Genomic DNA, 13,647 nt, shown 5'->3' with positions numbered 1-13,647 from the left:
TTAAAGAGAAAGTGATGCTGCACATTGCCATTTCCAAGAGAGGTAGTTAAAAAACCTGGACGAGATCACTGAGGCGGTCGAACTGACACGAGCTCTCAAGGAGCAATGTGGTACGTGGTGGTGACTACCGAAGCAGTTCGTCTGCGCAAGAGACCGGCGGGAACCCAGGTAGCTACAATAAGACTTCCACTGGTAGACGGGAATACAGCTCCGAATGCGGCCAAGCTGAAGGTGGGATGGTCCGTATGCCCACTGAGCGTGTTCCAGCAGCTGGAGGTTTACTTCCGGTGCTTTGAGCGAGGCACAAGTCCTGGAGCTGTAAGGGGCCTGACAGAAGCCACCTGTGTAGAAGATGTGGCGGTGCGGGCCATATTGCGAGGGACTGTTCTGCGCCGCCCAAGTGCCTGATATGTACAGGCCAACAGGAGGCCCAAAGTGCCCGGCAGGCGCGCCGGCGACCAAAACACGGGCGTAGAGCAGGTAACGCAACTAAACTTGAACCATTGCCACGTGGCCCACTAGCTGTTGTACCAAGCAGTTACTGAGTCGTTGATGGACATTGCCATCATCTCGGACCCATACCGATGGCGGCTATATGGACGACAAGCAGGTTTCCAGTTCAAGAGTTTGTGTCAATTGCAGACGAGGGATTTGCGGTTGCCATAGTGGGTGGAGTGTTCTACTGCAGCTGTTATGCTCCGCCGAGTTGGTCGATCGAGCAGTTTACGCGGATGGTGGACCGAGTATCAGTTGTGCTGACTGGTCTAAGGCCGGTGGTTGTGGCGGGCGACTTTAACGCTTGGGCGGTTGAGTGGGGAAGTCGTCGCAGGAACCATAGGGGTCGGATTCTGCTTGAGGCTCTGGCAAAGCTCAACATAGACCTGACCAACGTCGGCACCACAAGTACCTTCAGTAGGAATGGTGCAAAGTCTATCATCGACGTGACATGCGGCAGTCCTGGTCTGATAGGAGACTGGAGGGTAGACAATGGCTACACTCACAGTGACCATCAGGCGGTCCGCTATGGTGTTGGTCAGATAACGAGGCGGCATGCGACAGGTAGAGCCAACATTCCAACCACCTGTGGATGGAAGAAATCATACTTCGATCCCTAAGTATTTGTAGTAGCGATCCGAAGAGAGTGCGGTGATCGCGATATGCCCGAACCGAACGCTGATCATTTGGTTGAGGTGCTGTCGCGAGCGTGTGATGCCACCATGCCTAGGAAAAGCCGACCTAGGTATGGTAGATCACCGGTTTACTGGTGGACAGAAGAAATTGCGGAACTCCGCGGAGCCTGCTTTCGTGCAAGGAGAATTATGCAAAGAGCTCGTTCGGACGAGGGCAGAGCAGAACGTCGAGTAGCACTAGTTGCTGCACGCGCAGCGCTTGAGGGTGGGATAATAGTTAGCAAGCGAGCCTGCTCTGAAAGATTATGTACCAGTGCCAATGCGAACCCGTGAGGTGATGCCTACAGGGCGGGATGCTGGAGCGGATCATCGAGGGCCTCTTTCCGCGCCACGACCCAAGGCCCTGGCCTCAGGCCGCTGAGTCGTCCCACGGCCGACGTTCCAGTATCTCAGAACATAACGGAGGATGGTCGACCTCCATGCCGTGATTATTTTTTTAAAAAGCAACTGCGAATTTTACCGCAAAACCTGCTAAAATGGTGGAGTTGAGAAATTAGATTCTCATACCAAATCATTAAAAGCCATTGTTATTATGAGTTTCTGAAGTAATTAAAGTTAATAAAATCATAGACGTATATCTAGAGAATATTTACAAAACTCTGATGTTAGTTAATAATTCCAAAATTGCCGAAAATAATGACAAGCATTGTTCTACCACTATGACTGGTACACCCACTATTACTGGCGCATCTACCTTAGATGCTGTTTACTTTTCGTGAGTTGATACTTAATTTAATCAAACAACCTCGCAAACAATTCCAGAACAACAGAAGTATCGTAACATACAAATTGGTTGTTTTATTATATTATTTTGAAATTAAAACACCATTAACCATAAAAAATACCCTGCACCCTTCTTCTGAACTCAAATGCGACCAAGGGGAAGACACATTAAAAAGAAATAAAATATCAATTTGCCGGGAATCACATGTCCCTGTCATCAGGTATAGGAGAAGAAAATGGATTACGTTATTCAAATTATTCGCATCTTGCTTTCCCTATATTCATATATGTAGATGCATGTGGCTCACATGCGTGAAAGCAATGGCTCATTCATCTTATTTCCACCTTCCATACGTGCAGCGGCGATGCACAGCCAGCTGTAGTTGGCTTTTCTCCCGCCGGTAAGATTTTCGATCGTTTCTTTTCTCGAACCAGGGTTGTTTCAAGACATTTCGCTATTTGCGACTGTTACAGCTATTTTTTTTACAAATCACGTAAATAATTAGGTACATTTACTAAAATACAAATTTCATTCCCTTTTTTCACTGGGGAGCAGTAAAATCTGACCCTGCTGTTCGTAGAGCATAGTTGTTTTTAAAAGACTTTTCCGCGGCGTAAAAACAGAACCTGAGCTCACCTAGAACTGGTGCCATCAAATAATACTTTTGGTTGCTATTCACTCACTACTGCCATGATGTAAAAGTTTGGGAGGCACTTGCTTTGGTAGCAATTTTTTGTTTTGAATTTGTTTAAAAAAACTTTTTGAACTTGTGAAATTGAAATTACTTTGAATAGCAAAAAGGCTGATTTTCTTTGTCTTTAAACTTAAAACGATGAACAGTGAACAGTGATTACATCTGTACGAGCGAATGTGGATGTCAATTCCTGTATCTACTTTAATATTCAACTCCTTTTTTGGCATATTTCTCGTTCAAAAATTTAATGAAAAAAAAATTAAAGAGAAAAGAAACGCTACGAACCAATTAAAAACAGATTTTCGCAAATTTGCTGCATTTGTCATTCGCCCTCGCCATCACTGACTGTCGTCATCACAACTGCCTTCTACAATAGGAAGATTAACTTTGCCAATTAACAGATCAGTCGGCCCAAACCGGTAACAAGCATGGTAGCAACTAATTTAAAACTTCTAAATCGTCTAATTAAAATCTATGCCGCGTTGCTGATCAGCTGGTTGCTCACTTTCTGTCCAGTTACTGATATGATGGTGCTAGTTTTTTATATTTTTAACTAGCTGTACCCGAGCAGAATCGTGGACAGTCAGCGCACTCCACACTCCTATGCAAGTATTTCCTGTGGCACCCGTGGCCTGACAGGAACTTACTTCCTCATTTATCCACGTGTACACTTTCAATATCAATCCAATGGAGATCATTTTGGCAATGACGCAGACCGCTTCCAATGATATGATTCAGTAGGTGCTAACTACCCTCATAGCCATTAATCTGTACATGCTGTCAAACGCGATTGCCGAGATTCACTCAGGACTGCCATTCCTAAGTATTGGAATGGCTAGACCAGCCCAGAGTCTCCTCCTGTTGCAAACATTGGTACTTATATGGCTTTGATCGCACTTACCGCTTTCTCACAGGTGTCATCAACGTGACCAATGAGATTTATATAGCCCGTCGTTGTTGTTATCAGTATAGAACCGGGATGGTTCATGCTCTTCAAGCAGTCGTCTCCATTTAACTCGATATTGGGCTTCTCGTCACCAATTTTCCAGGAGTCTCAGAGCTCGCAAGATGCTTTCGATCTGGTTGAGCCATCACACACACATCGCACTCCTTTATTCCTGGTACCAGCAGGATGATCGAAGGGAATTGTTTTCACCACATTACTGTCCGGCATTCTACCGACTTTCGCCAGATATACGAATCTCTCCAAGCAGTGCCTGTAGCACGTGATTCATACGCCTCTACCACTCTCCGCTGACAGTCTGCATTCCCTCAAATATAGTTCGTAGTATCTGCTGTTCGAATACGATAAGGGTGCTTATATCCTCCGTGAGTAACGTCACAACTTTAAGTCCGTGAATAACTAGTGTCTACTGAGTTTTGTCATTGTCAGTTTGATCGCATCATTTCGTGAATCACAAAGTAAGCTGTGCCACTGGATCTCCTTACTAAAGCTGTTATCCGAAGTCACCAGCCATCTCAAATTCACGAACTCATCCATCACTTGTAGTTCATCACCGTCAACGGTTATCGTCCGTAGGAGGTGTGGGTTCGTCTTCTTGAGGCTCTATTTTTCATATGTTTGGTCTCAATAATCCTAAACTCCGTTTTCAGTCTGGTATAGATTGCCTCCGCCGTCGCAATGTTCCTGGATATGATTTCAAACTACTCTACGAAGCCTAGAAGTTGGCTACCTTTGCTATAAAACTATAGCTCTTCCATGACCGCTCAAGAGCGATGTTGAAAAGCAAGCATGACAAGCCGGTACCTTGTCTTAACCAACCAGATACTCTGACCACCACACTTTTCACTAAGTCAACAATATTTACGTCCTGAGAAGTTCCAGCTTCGATACCCGTTCTGCATCGCATTCCACAACGGAACTGAGTATAGAGTCTTGAGAAAAGCCCCTCGTGATTGTAATTATTTTCACTCCTCTGTCCGTCTCGTAATTCAAAATCCTACTGAGCTACATTACTCATGCCGTTTAACTTTATGGCATTTGCAAAATTCGATCAGTTCCTTGTTGATATTCGAGCTCCTTTTTCGTTGTACGGTACCTGTCCCTGTTGTACGGTAAAGTGAGCCAGGTCGTTGGATTCCTTTCAGGTGGTATGAAAGATCCATTTATCTTCGTTACACCCACTCTGTCAAGGATTCGGGCGTTCTGGCGAAGCCACCCAAAGCAAGATTATTGCTGAACTTGATTACTTTGATAATTGCGGGTTTTACCTTTATATACTTAAATAGCTTGCCGTTCTAAGACAAAGTCTGTTGAACAAGATTTCTCCAGTTAACTCAGTTGTGGTTACTGCTTTTCAATTCCGCGGACGGACCGTGTACTCTCCGCCAGATCTTGCTTCATCTGGTCTACCTATCATGCTCGCTGTGCTCCTGGTCGTCTTGTTCCTACCGGATTTAAGGCAAACACCATCTTTGCAAGGTAATTGTCCACCATTTTTGTAACATGCCTTGCCCAACGTATCCGTCCAGCTTTAGCCACCTTTAGGAAACTGGGTTCGCCATAGAGCTGTGCGAGTTCATAGTTCATCCTCCGCCTCCATACTCCGTTCTCCTGTACGCCGCCGAAGATTGTTCTTAGTACTCGTCTTTCGAAAACTCCCAGTACGAAACAAAAAAATAAGTGCACTTTTTCTTCATTTAATTATGAGACTTTTATATAAGAAAATTGTACAGTATAGTATACATCTTACTTACTTACTTATGTGTCCATGTCCGCCGGTCCGGCAGAACAAAGGGATGAAATTAGAGATCTCCACTGCTGACGGTTACCCGCCATGGCTTTTACCTGTCGCCAGGACAGGTTCTCGTCTACAGCCCGGATGTCGTTGGCTAAGCTCCGTCTCCACGAGCCTCTGGGTCTGCCTCTTCTACGCTGTCCTTGTGGATTCCAGTCGAGTGCTGCTCTGCAAACCTCGTTCGCTCATTTCCTCAAGGTGTGTCCGATCCACTTCCACCTACGCTCACGAATTTCTGTGGCTATCGGCCGTTGATGACACCGACGATGGAGTTCCTCATTGGATATCCAATTATCAGGCCACCAGGCACGAATAATATATCGCAGGCACCGGTTAATGAATACCTGCAGTTTTTGCGTTGTCTCCGCTGAGACGCACCACGTTTCGCAGGCATACAGCAGTACGGATTTAACGTTTGAATTAAAGATTCGGGTTTTCGTACGTAGAGTGATCTGGTTTGAGCGCCAAATGTTTCGCAGACCTGCAAAGGCACCCCTGGCCTTCCTGATCCGTGTGGCTATATCAGTCTTGGTACCACCATCGGGCGTTGTTTGGCTACCAAGATATTGAAAGACGGCTACCTGCTCAACTTGTTGTCCTGCTACTGTAAAGTTGGTGGAATTGTCAGTGTTCACTACCATAGACTTAGTTTTCGCTACATTGACTGTGAGACCTGCTGCCTGGGAGCTCTCGGAGAGGTCGTCTAACTTGCTTTGCATATCGTTTCGGCGTTGTGCGAGCAAGACAATGTCGTCGGCTAGGTCGAGGTCATTTAGCTGCTCCATCGTTAGAGGATTCCAAGTATAGTATACATCGGTTGACGAAATAAATAAATAAAAATAAACACTGCCATTCTTATCCCGACATATTTCGGCTCACGACACAAAGCCTTTGCGCGATCCGTTCAGTTTCTGGTAGAACTTTCGCGTTTCCTGAGAACGATGCAGCCGCTCCAACTCTGTATATTCCTGCTCTTCCAGGTAGCGCTTTTTCTCCCGGAAGATTTGGTTTCGCTGCATCTTCTTCTGCTTGTGTCTATTCACGTTCTGACATGTGGCATTTGAAGTGTGACTGCATCAGCCACGCGAGATCTAACCGAGGCTGGCGTCGTTACCGAATGTTGTTCACAACGGAGAGTTTTGAGCGCATCTTAACCATCACTAGGTAGTAGTCTAGGTTGTCTTTTCTCCTTTATGGTCTAGTTTTAGCTCTATTATTTCGGTATCATTGTGAACCCACTAACTTATCCTCCAGACATAGAGGCAACATGCATGTAGTTCGTTCGCCTTTTTGGCGTGGTCGCATCACACAATCTTCTTAATGCTGCTAGCGAGTTCACACTTTTCCACCTCCGTTCATTTATCTGTCCCTCAAATGGGACAAGTTCGTAATCCCTGCCAGTCCAAGGCTGCAGAGGCTAGCATTGATAATGAACTCCCGGTCTCTCCTGCAGTGACCCTGGTGATGACGTTAGCTAAGTCTATTCTCAGCTGTGTTAGTGCCTCTAGTATACTGCGATAGGTGTTAGATACCATATGGTCGAATATGTGGAAAAGCGGGAGGCGTAGTATTGTTAAAGTATCAATATACCACCATCTGTCGGTGATATTATGTGAAAGAGATACCATCTACCGAATTTTTTTTTTGAGACTCATGAGAAAATTATTGAGCACTTGCTGCGCATTCTGGAGCCATTTTCTCGTCAGTAATCCTCACCTGGAAATAATTCAATTTTTTCCAATGAACTGTACAAGTAACGATCGAAATATGTGAAGTAACGGGTGACAACTGAAATTTTGGAATTTTTGTCTCAAGCTGTCAAAAAAAGACAAAGATACATGAAGAAGTTCTGATTTACCGAAATTAAAGATACATTATCCATTATTGAAAAAAGCTAGTGTACATTTGAAAACGGTCCGTAATCGGCTGTTCGGCGAAGCTTTCGTTTGATGTCCGAACAAGAGCGTTGTACGGCCGTCATGTCAACTTTGCGAATGCATCTCTTGATTCTACCAATCTACTGTTTGCAATTCTTGGCTCTCCAGTTATTTTTGTACACCAAAGAATTAAAAATTCCGCAGAAATCTTCGATTGGGCGCATTGAGACAGATTTGTCGGGTCATGGTTTTGCCTTTCTACTATATAAATATATAGTATAAAGGTATAGAAATCACTTGGAAAACCGGAAATGGAAAGAAGGTCCTGCGGGCCGAATGTTATATACCATTCGACTCAGTTTCGAAAACTGAGCATTTTCTGTGTGTGTGTGTGTGTGTATGTATGTGTGTGTGTGTGTGTATGTGTGTGTGTGTGTATGTGACGCTTTTAATCTCACTCACTTTTCTCGGAGATGGCTGGACCGATTTTAATGTTCTTAGTGTCAAATGAAAGGTCTAGGTGTCCCATTGGTCGCTATTGAATTTCATACTGATCGGACTTTTAGTTCAAAAGTTATGTATAAAAATACGAAAAATATGGGACTTCATTATCTCATAAGTCTCTTAACCGATTTGAACAAAATTGATTGCATATGAAAGAAGAGCCTTGCAAACCCTTAACTTCCAAATTTCATGACGATTGGACTTGTAGTTTGAAAGTTACATAAAGAAATGTGAAAAAATAGTATTTAAAACATATTTATGTAACATATAAGCATTAATTCAATGAAAAACATCACACATTTTATGATTATTTGAAAATTACTGCTGAGATCTATCAAACGAAACCGAGTTATTTAAAATCGGACGCTTCATTCAAAAGTTATTCAAACTTTAACATTTAAGCCCCGTATATTAAACCGTTAAAACGTGTGAAATCAAAACATATCAATCAAATGTTGATTGTATTCAATGTATGAGATGTGTGTGATGTATGTATGTGTGTATGTATGTATGTATGTATGTATGTATGTATGTATGTATGTATGTATGTATGTATGTATGTATGTATGTATGTATGTATGTATGTATGTATGTATGTATGTATGTATGTATGTATGTATGTATGTATGTATGTATGTATGTATGTATGTATGTATGTATGTATGTATGTATGTATGTATGTATGTATGTATGTATGTATGTATGTATGTATGTATGTATGTATGTATGTATGTATGTATGTATGTATGTATGTATGTATGTATGTATGTATGTATGTATGTATGTATGTATGTATGTGTGTGTGTATGTATGTATGTGATGACAATTTGCAATTTTAAAATTGGCAATGAAATTCAAGAAAAGTGAGAAATATGTCAATTGTCTGAAGTTTTTGAAGCCTCTTAATGGAATACGAACTCTGAAATTAAAGAAAAGAAAAAACTTTTACCGACTAAATTCCACTATTTAATATTTATTCGCGACAGATACGTATACGCTTTGAAATAAGACACTGATGAAGCCTGCACGTCGTAGGTGAACTACGTATCTGTTGCAAATAAATATTAAATAGCGGGATTCATTCGAAAAGTTTTTTCTTTTCTTTGATTTCAGATTTCAATTGTCATTTTCTTCACTTGCTGTTACTCACAATTGTACAAGAAAAGCAAAAAGCGAAGAAAAGCAGTTTATTTAAGCATGTAGGTATAGTGGTGTATAGAATCAAAAATACTAGTGAATTGATTTTTCCAAATAAATTTGTACAAATTCCAAACAAATTCTGCTCATCAATAGATGCTCTTTTCAATCAATAGATACTAGAGCTTAGAAATGTTATATGAAAAATAGGAAGTAAACGATGCACGGTAGAAATTTTGTAAGATTTGTTTTCGTTAGTGATATTTTAAAGGACAGATGTCTTATGTCATGTATCATGTTTTAATAAATAAATCAAAAAAAGACAAGCACTGGGAATCATATCGATCGTATTTCCCATTCTCAAGCATGTTTATGGCGCAGCTTTGGCACTATTTTTCGACCTCATCTTGTTTTCCTAACCCTCTAACATTGTAAAAACGATGCGATCAAGCTAATGACTATCTTTTCATGATAGTACATTCAAAAGAAGCTTAAGTGCAAAAATAATTATCTGAAGGAGCGCTAGCTAAGAAATAGTTCCATTTCTCGTTTTCATATCTAATGCTCTATTCAGTAATTTTTTTCTAATTCAGATATATTGCAAAATTGAAGCCAAGCAAACCAATAGTAAAATTTTGAGATCAATCATTTTGTTGTAGATATCCTTTTTCTTCAAAAGCGAAATATAATAATAATTTTTCTGAACTCTTGTTTTTCAAAGATGCTAACTGGTATTAATATCAAAATATCAAAAAATCTGCTATGAACAAATACTTCATATTGTCAATTCAAAACAAGTTTCGTATGTGGCTCTGAAGCCCGAAAGTTAAGGCCGTCTGTAGACCCGTTAGAGGGTTAATTTCTAATTTTCTATACATATTCATTCAAGTCTGTAAAAATTATCTTTTGTGTTTACATTATTTTTCTATAAATATTATAAAACTAAATAAGGTGTTCATCAAGTAACATAAATGACGCTTACATATATTTACGCACCCAAGGAAAGAAAATATAATTATTCTACACAATACGTTGTGAATTTTACTGACAAATAAGGATTTTGAGGAATACGGAACGGATATTTAAAAATATAGTCTAATATAACATCTATACATCTACAATTAAGTTCCTGAGAAATTAAATAATGATTATTGTGGCAGTAGAAAGGCTAGGTCACGCCGCTAGGTGGATTAATTCGGGTTTTTGGATAAAAATGGAATCGAATGGGTATTCAGGAACGATTGTGTTTTTGGCGTAATGCGATGATGCTTGATGCGGTCAAAGCACGCATTGTCCATCTGCATGATGTTTTTGTAGAAACGGGATCAAAATTTTCTTCAAACATTCGTCTGGCACATCTTAATTGATGGCCAAACCAGAGGGCTTGTTTTTGAAGGCACGAGAAAGAGAACGATGCCCTTCTGCGTCCGTAATTTTCGCTGGTCTTCCACTGCCTTGCTTGCGAATAGTTGTTGGGCATCTTAGGATATGGTAAACAGTCGAAGCCGCAACATATTTGCTTTTTAAATTTTGTACCGTAGAGTAAGGAGGGGTAAAAGTGCAATGAGGGTTAAAGGTGCGATTCAATGATTTATCGGTGCAGATTCCGAGTAAATTGACTACATTGGCATGGATGGGTGATTACTTTGACAGCTTGAATCTAACGTAAAGTTTGGTTGCATACGAAGCATAGTTGCTGAGTTATGTGCAAATGTTATTTTAGGGCAGTTTTGATGCAATTTTTCGTTATACGGCAAATACGGTATCAACAGGAGGATATTACTTGTTGAACATTTGTAGCAGCGTTTTACATCACTCACATATCTGTTTTTAAAATACGGTGAAAAGAATTTACAAAATATATTTCGCTTTTTCGTAATGTTATCTAAGCCTGTTAAGCGCTTAGCGGGGTAAAATTGCGATTCACGGACGGGACAAAAGTGCGATTCATGGACGAGACAAAAATGTATAGCTAATTATATACAACTTTAGGCACTATATTATTACAGCTACTAGAAATGGAAGATCTGCAGGAAACTGTGTGCTCTACAGATGTTGGCCGAAGGAAAACAATGTATTTACGCTGATGAAACAAAAAACAAACGTTTGGAAAAGTTTCGATCTAACGAAGGCCTTAATACACCAGTGCAAAATAGAAAAGGTGCAAAATGAGAATATTCCTTACCAAAACATACCGCCGATGGGACATAATATGGTTTTGTTAGTTACTGTTGTGCTAATTTCATGGATTCGAACTCCGCACTTTTGTCCCGCTAGTGGGGTAAAAGTGCGAATCCGCACTTGATCGGAAGAAAGAAGAATTTATTTTGCAAAACACTATAATCGCAGATGATTTATAATTGATTGTAAAGACATTGAGTTACTGCATCACTATAAAATATATTATGTTGTTGTCCTTCTTTATATCTCATGAAAATTGATGACAACTTCAAACATCGCACTTATGCCCCGCCCTACTCTATACTTTTTGGCGAGATTTCTGTGGCAGTTCGTAGAAGTGTACAACGCGCATCCGAAATGCTTATTCTTTCGACGTCATTTTAAGCAAAACAAGGCAAGCATAAACCAAACAAAAAATACAGCCCGGACTCGATTATCCGGGTGTTCACTTTTATTTTCAGCCCGGATAATCGAATCATATTTTTGGTACTAAAATTTTTTTTGAGTGTCATGTTTTTTGACTTGTAGGTGTCATAAATCTATTTTTATTGTTGATTAATCTCCCATAAAGTTAGAAAATTCTTTTCTTACGATATTTTTCACTGATGAATTTTATTTTTGTTGCAATTTTTTTTGTATGCCATATTTTTTTACTTTTGGGTATTATGTTTTCTATTATTGAATAATTTACCCTAAAGTTAGAAAATTCCTTTATTAGATTTTTTTCACTGATGATGATGATTTTGACAGTAATGATATTATGATGATGATTTTACTGATGATGATGATGGTTTTGTTGATGATGATGGTTTTGTTGATGATGATGGTTTTGTTGATGATGATGGTTTTGTTGATGATGATGGTTTTGTTGATGATGATGGTTTTGTTGATGATGATGGTTTTGTTGATGATGATGGTTTTGTTGATGATGATGGTTTTGTTGATGATGATTTTGATGATAATGATGATGATGATGATGATGATGATGATGATGATGATGATGATGATGATGATGATGATGATGATGATGATGATGATGATGATCATGAATTATGAATCATACCATGCAACAATTTGAAAACTAAAAATTAATACCATTATCTGCATTACTCCCTGATAAACATATATAGGAAAGGAATTTTATACCTTTAGGGAGGTGAATCAGTATTTGTCATGCTAGAATCATCATCTAAAGGGAAAAATATGACATTTGTGTTTAAATAAATTATTTAAAAAACATGTTCCCGGATAATCGAGTCTAAAAACCCGGATAATCAAATCCCCAGATAATCGAATCCCCGGGTAATCGAGTCCGAACTGTATTGACAAAAAGAGGAGAGGGAGGACTAACACATACATACTCTCATTTCTCTCTAAGCTCGTTTGTTGTTGAGTATAGGGGCCTCAAAAAAAATCCAATTTTAGTTGTCAGTTAGTTGCGTAGAGAATAATTGAATCATTTGTTTGAGAAACCCCATAAGTCCATTCGATACTGATTTGCTCAAGATTTTGAGGTAGTCCTTTTTTTATATTAATCAGATCAGAAATAGATTGAGTTGATAGGGTTTTAAAAAAGATTCAAGTTGATGGTTTTTTCGAGTTTCTGAGTTTCTCAAACAAACGAAAATTTCTAACCTCAATTAGAAGACGTTTGTAAAATTGGTTTTGTTTAAAATTTGGAGGAAACATATTCTCGAGGAAAAAATCTAAAACTTTCATTTAAAACTTTAAACTCTCAACATAGCCATATAACTATTTTATACTAATTATTGATTTTTTTTATTTTTCTCGTTACAGGTAAGCCAACTGTGATACAAAGCTAACGTAAGAAAAATAGTTTATTTATGCTATCTATATTTTATGAATTCTGACTAATGATTAATATTACCTTAAACCTCGTATGCAAAACATTATAAATAAATGGTTAAAAAAAGATCACATTAGTATGCATTCCATAATTTTCGAAGGTGTGACTTATTCCTGAATACGCGAAAAAGCCTCAAACATAAATTCGAAACGAAAGGAATAAAAAAACATACTTTCACTGCGTATTGAGTATTGCAACATTTCATCACAAACGTCATAAAGTATATTGAGAGTCAAGTCTTGAAGTGAAGTGAACATAAAGTCTTTCATGTCGCCAGAGCCAAATTTAACTCACGATTTTCCGAATTATTTCTAATCAATATGTACCACAAACTTTATTTTACGAGCATTTCTAAAAATCACTGAAAGAGGCAAGGGCGATTTTCTGATAAAATCCAATATGACGACAAAATCCAAGATGGCCATCAAACAATTTTTCACTACATTTGAGAGCTCTATGTCCTTTTTACAGAACCATGTCATTTGCAATGTAACAAGCAAAGTTAGGTACCTAATATCAATTGATAAAGATATAATGATTAGCAAAAAACAACTTTTATGGATACCGTCCGGTTCCGTGGCGAACGAGGAGTCGACCCCTTCGAGATAATAAAAGTGTAATTCTCGTTTTGGCCACTCTTAACCAATTAACTACAAACGTTTCAATCTTTGAAGAACTTGTATCAGTAGTGGTCCCGTTTCAACGAGAATTACT

This window comes from Sabethes cyaneus, chromosome 2, assembly GCF_943734655.1.
Source record: "Sabethes cyaneus chromosome 2, idSabCyanKW18_F2, whole genome shotgun sequence".
In the NCBI taxonomy this organism is placed as follows: Eukaryota; Metazoa; Arthropoda; class Insecta; order Diptera; family Culicidae; genus Sabethes; species Sabethes cyaneus.
The sequence above is the reverse complement of the archived record's forward strand: the minus strand, read 5'-3'. Positions refer to the sequence as shown.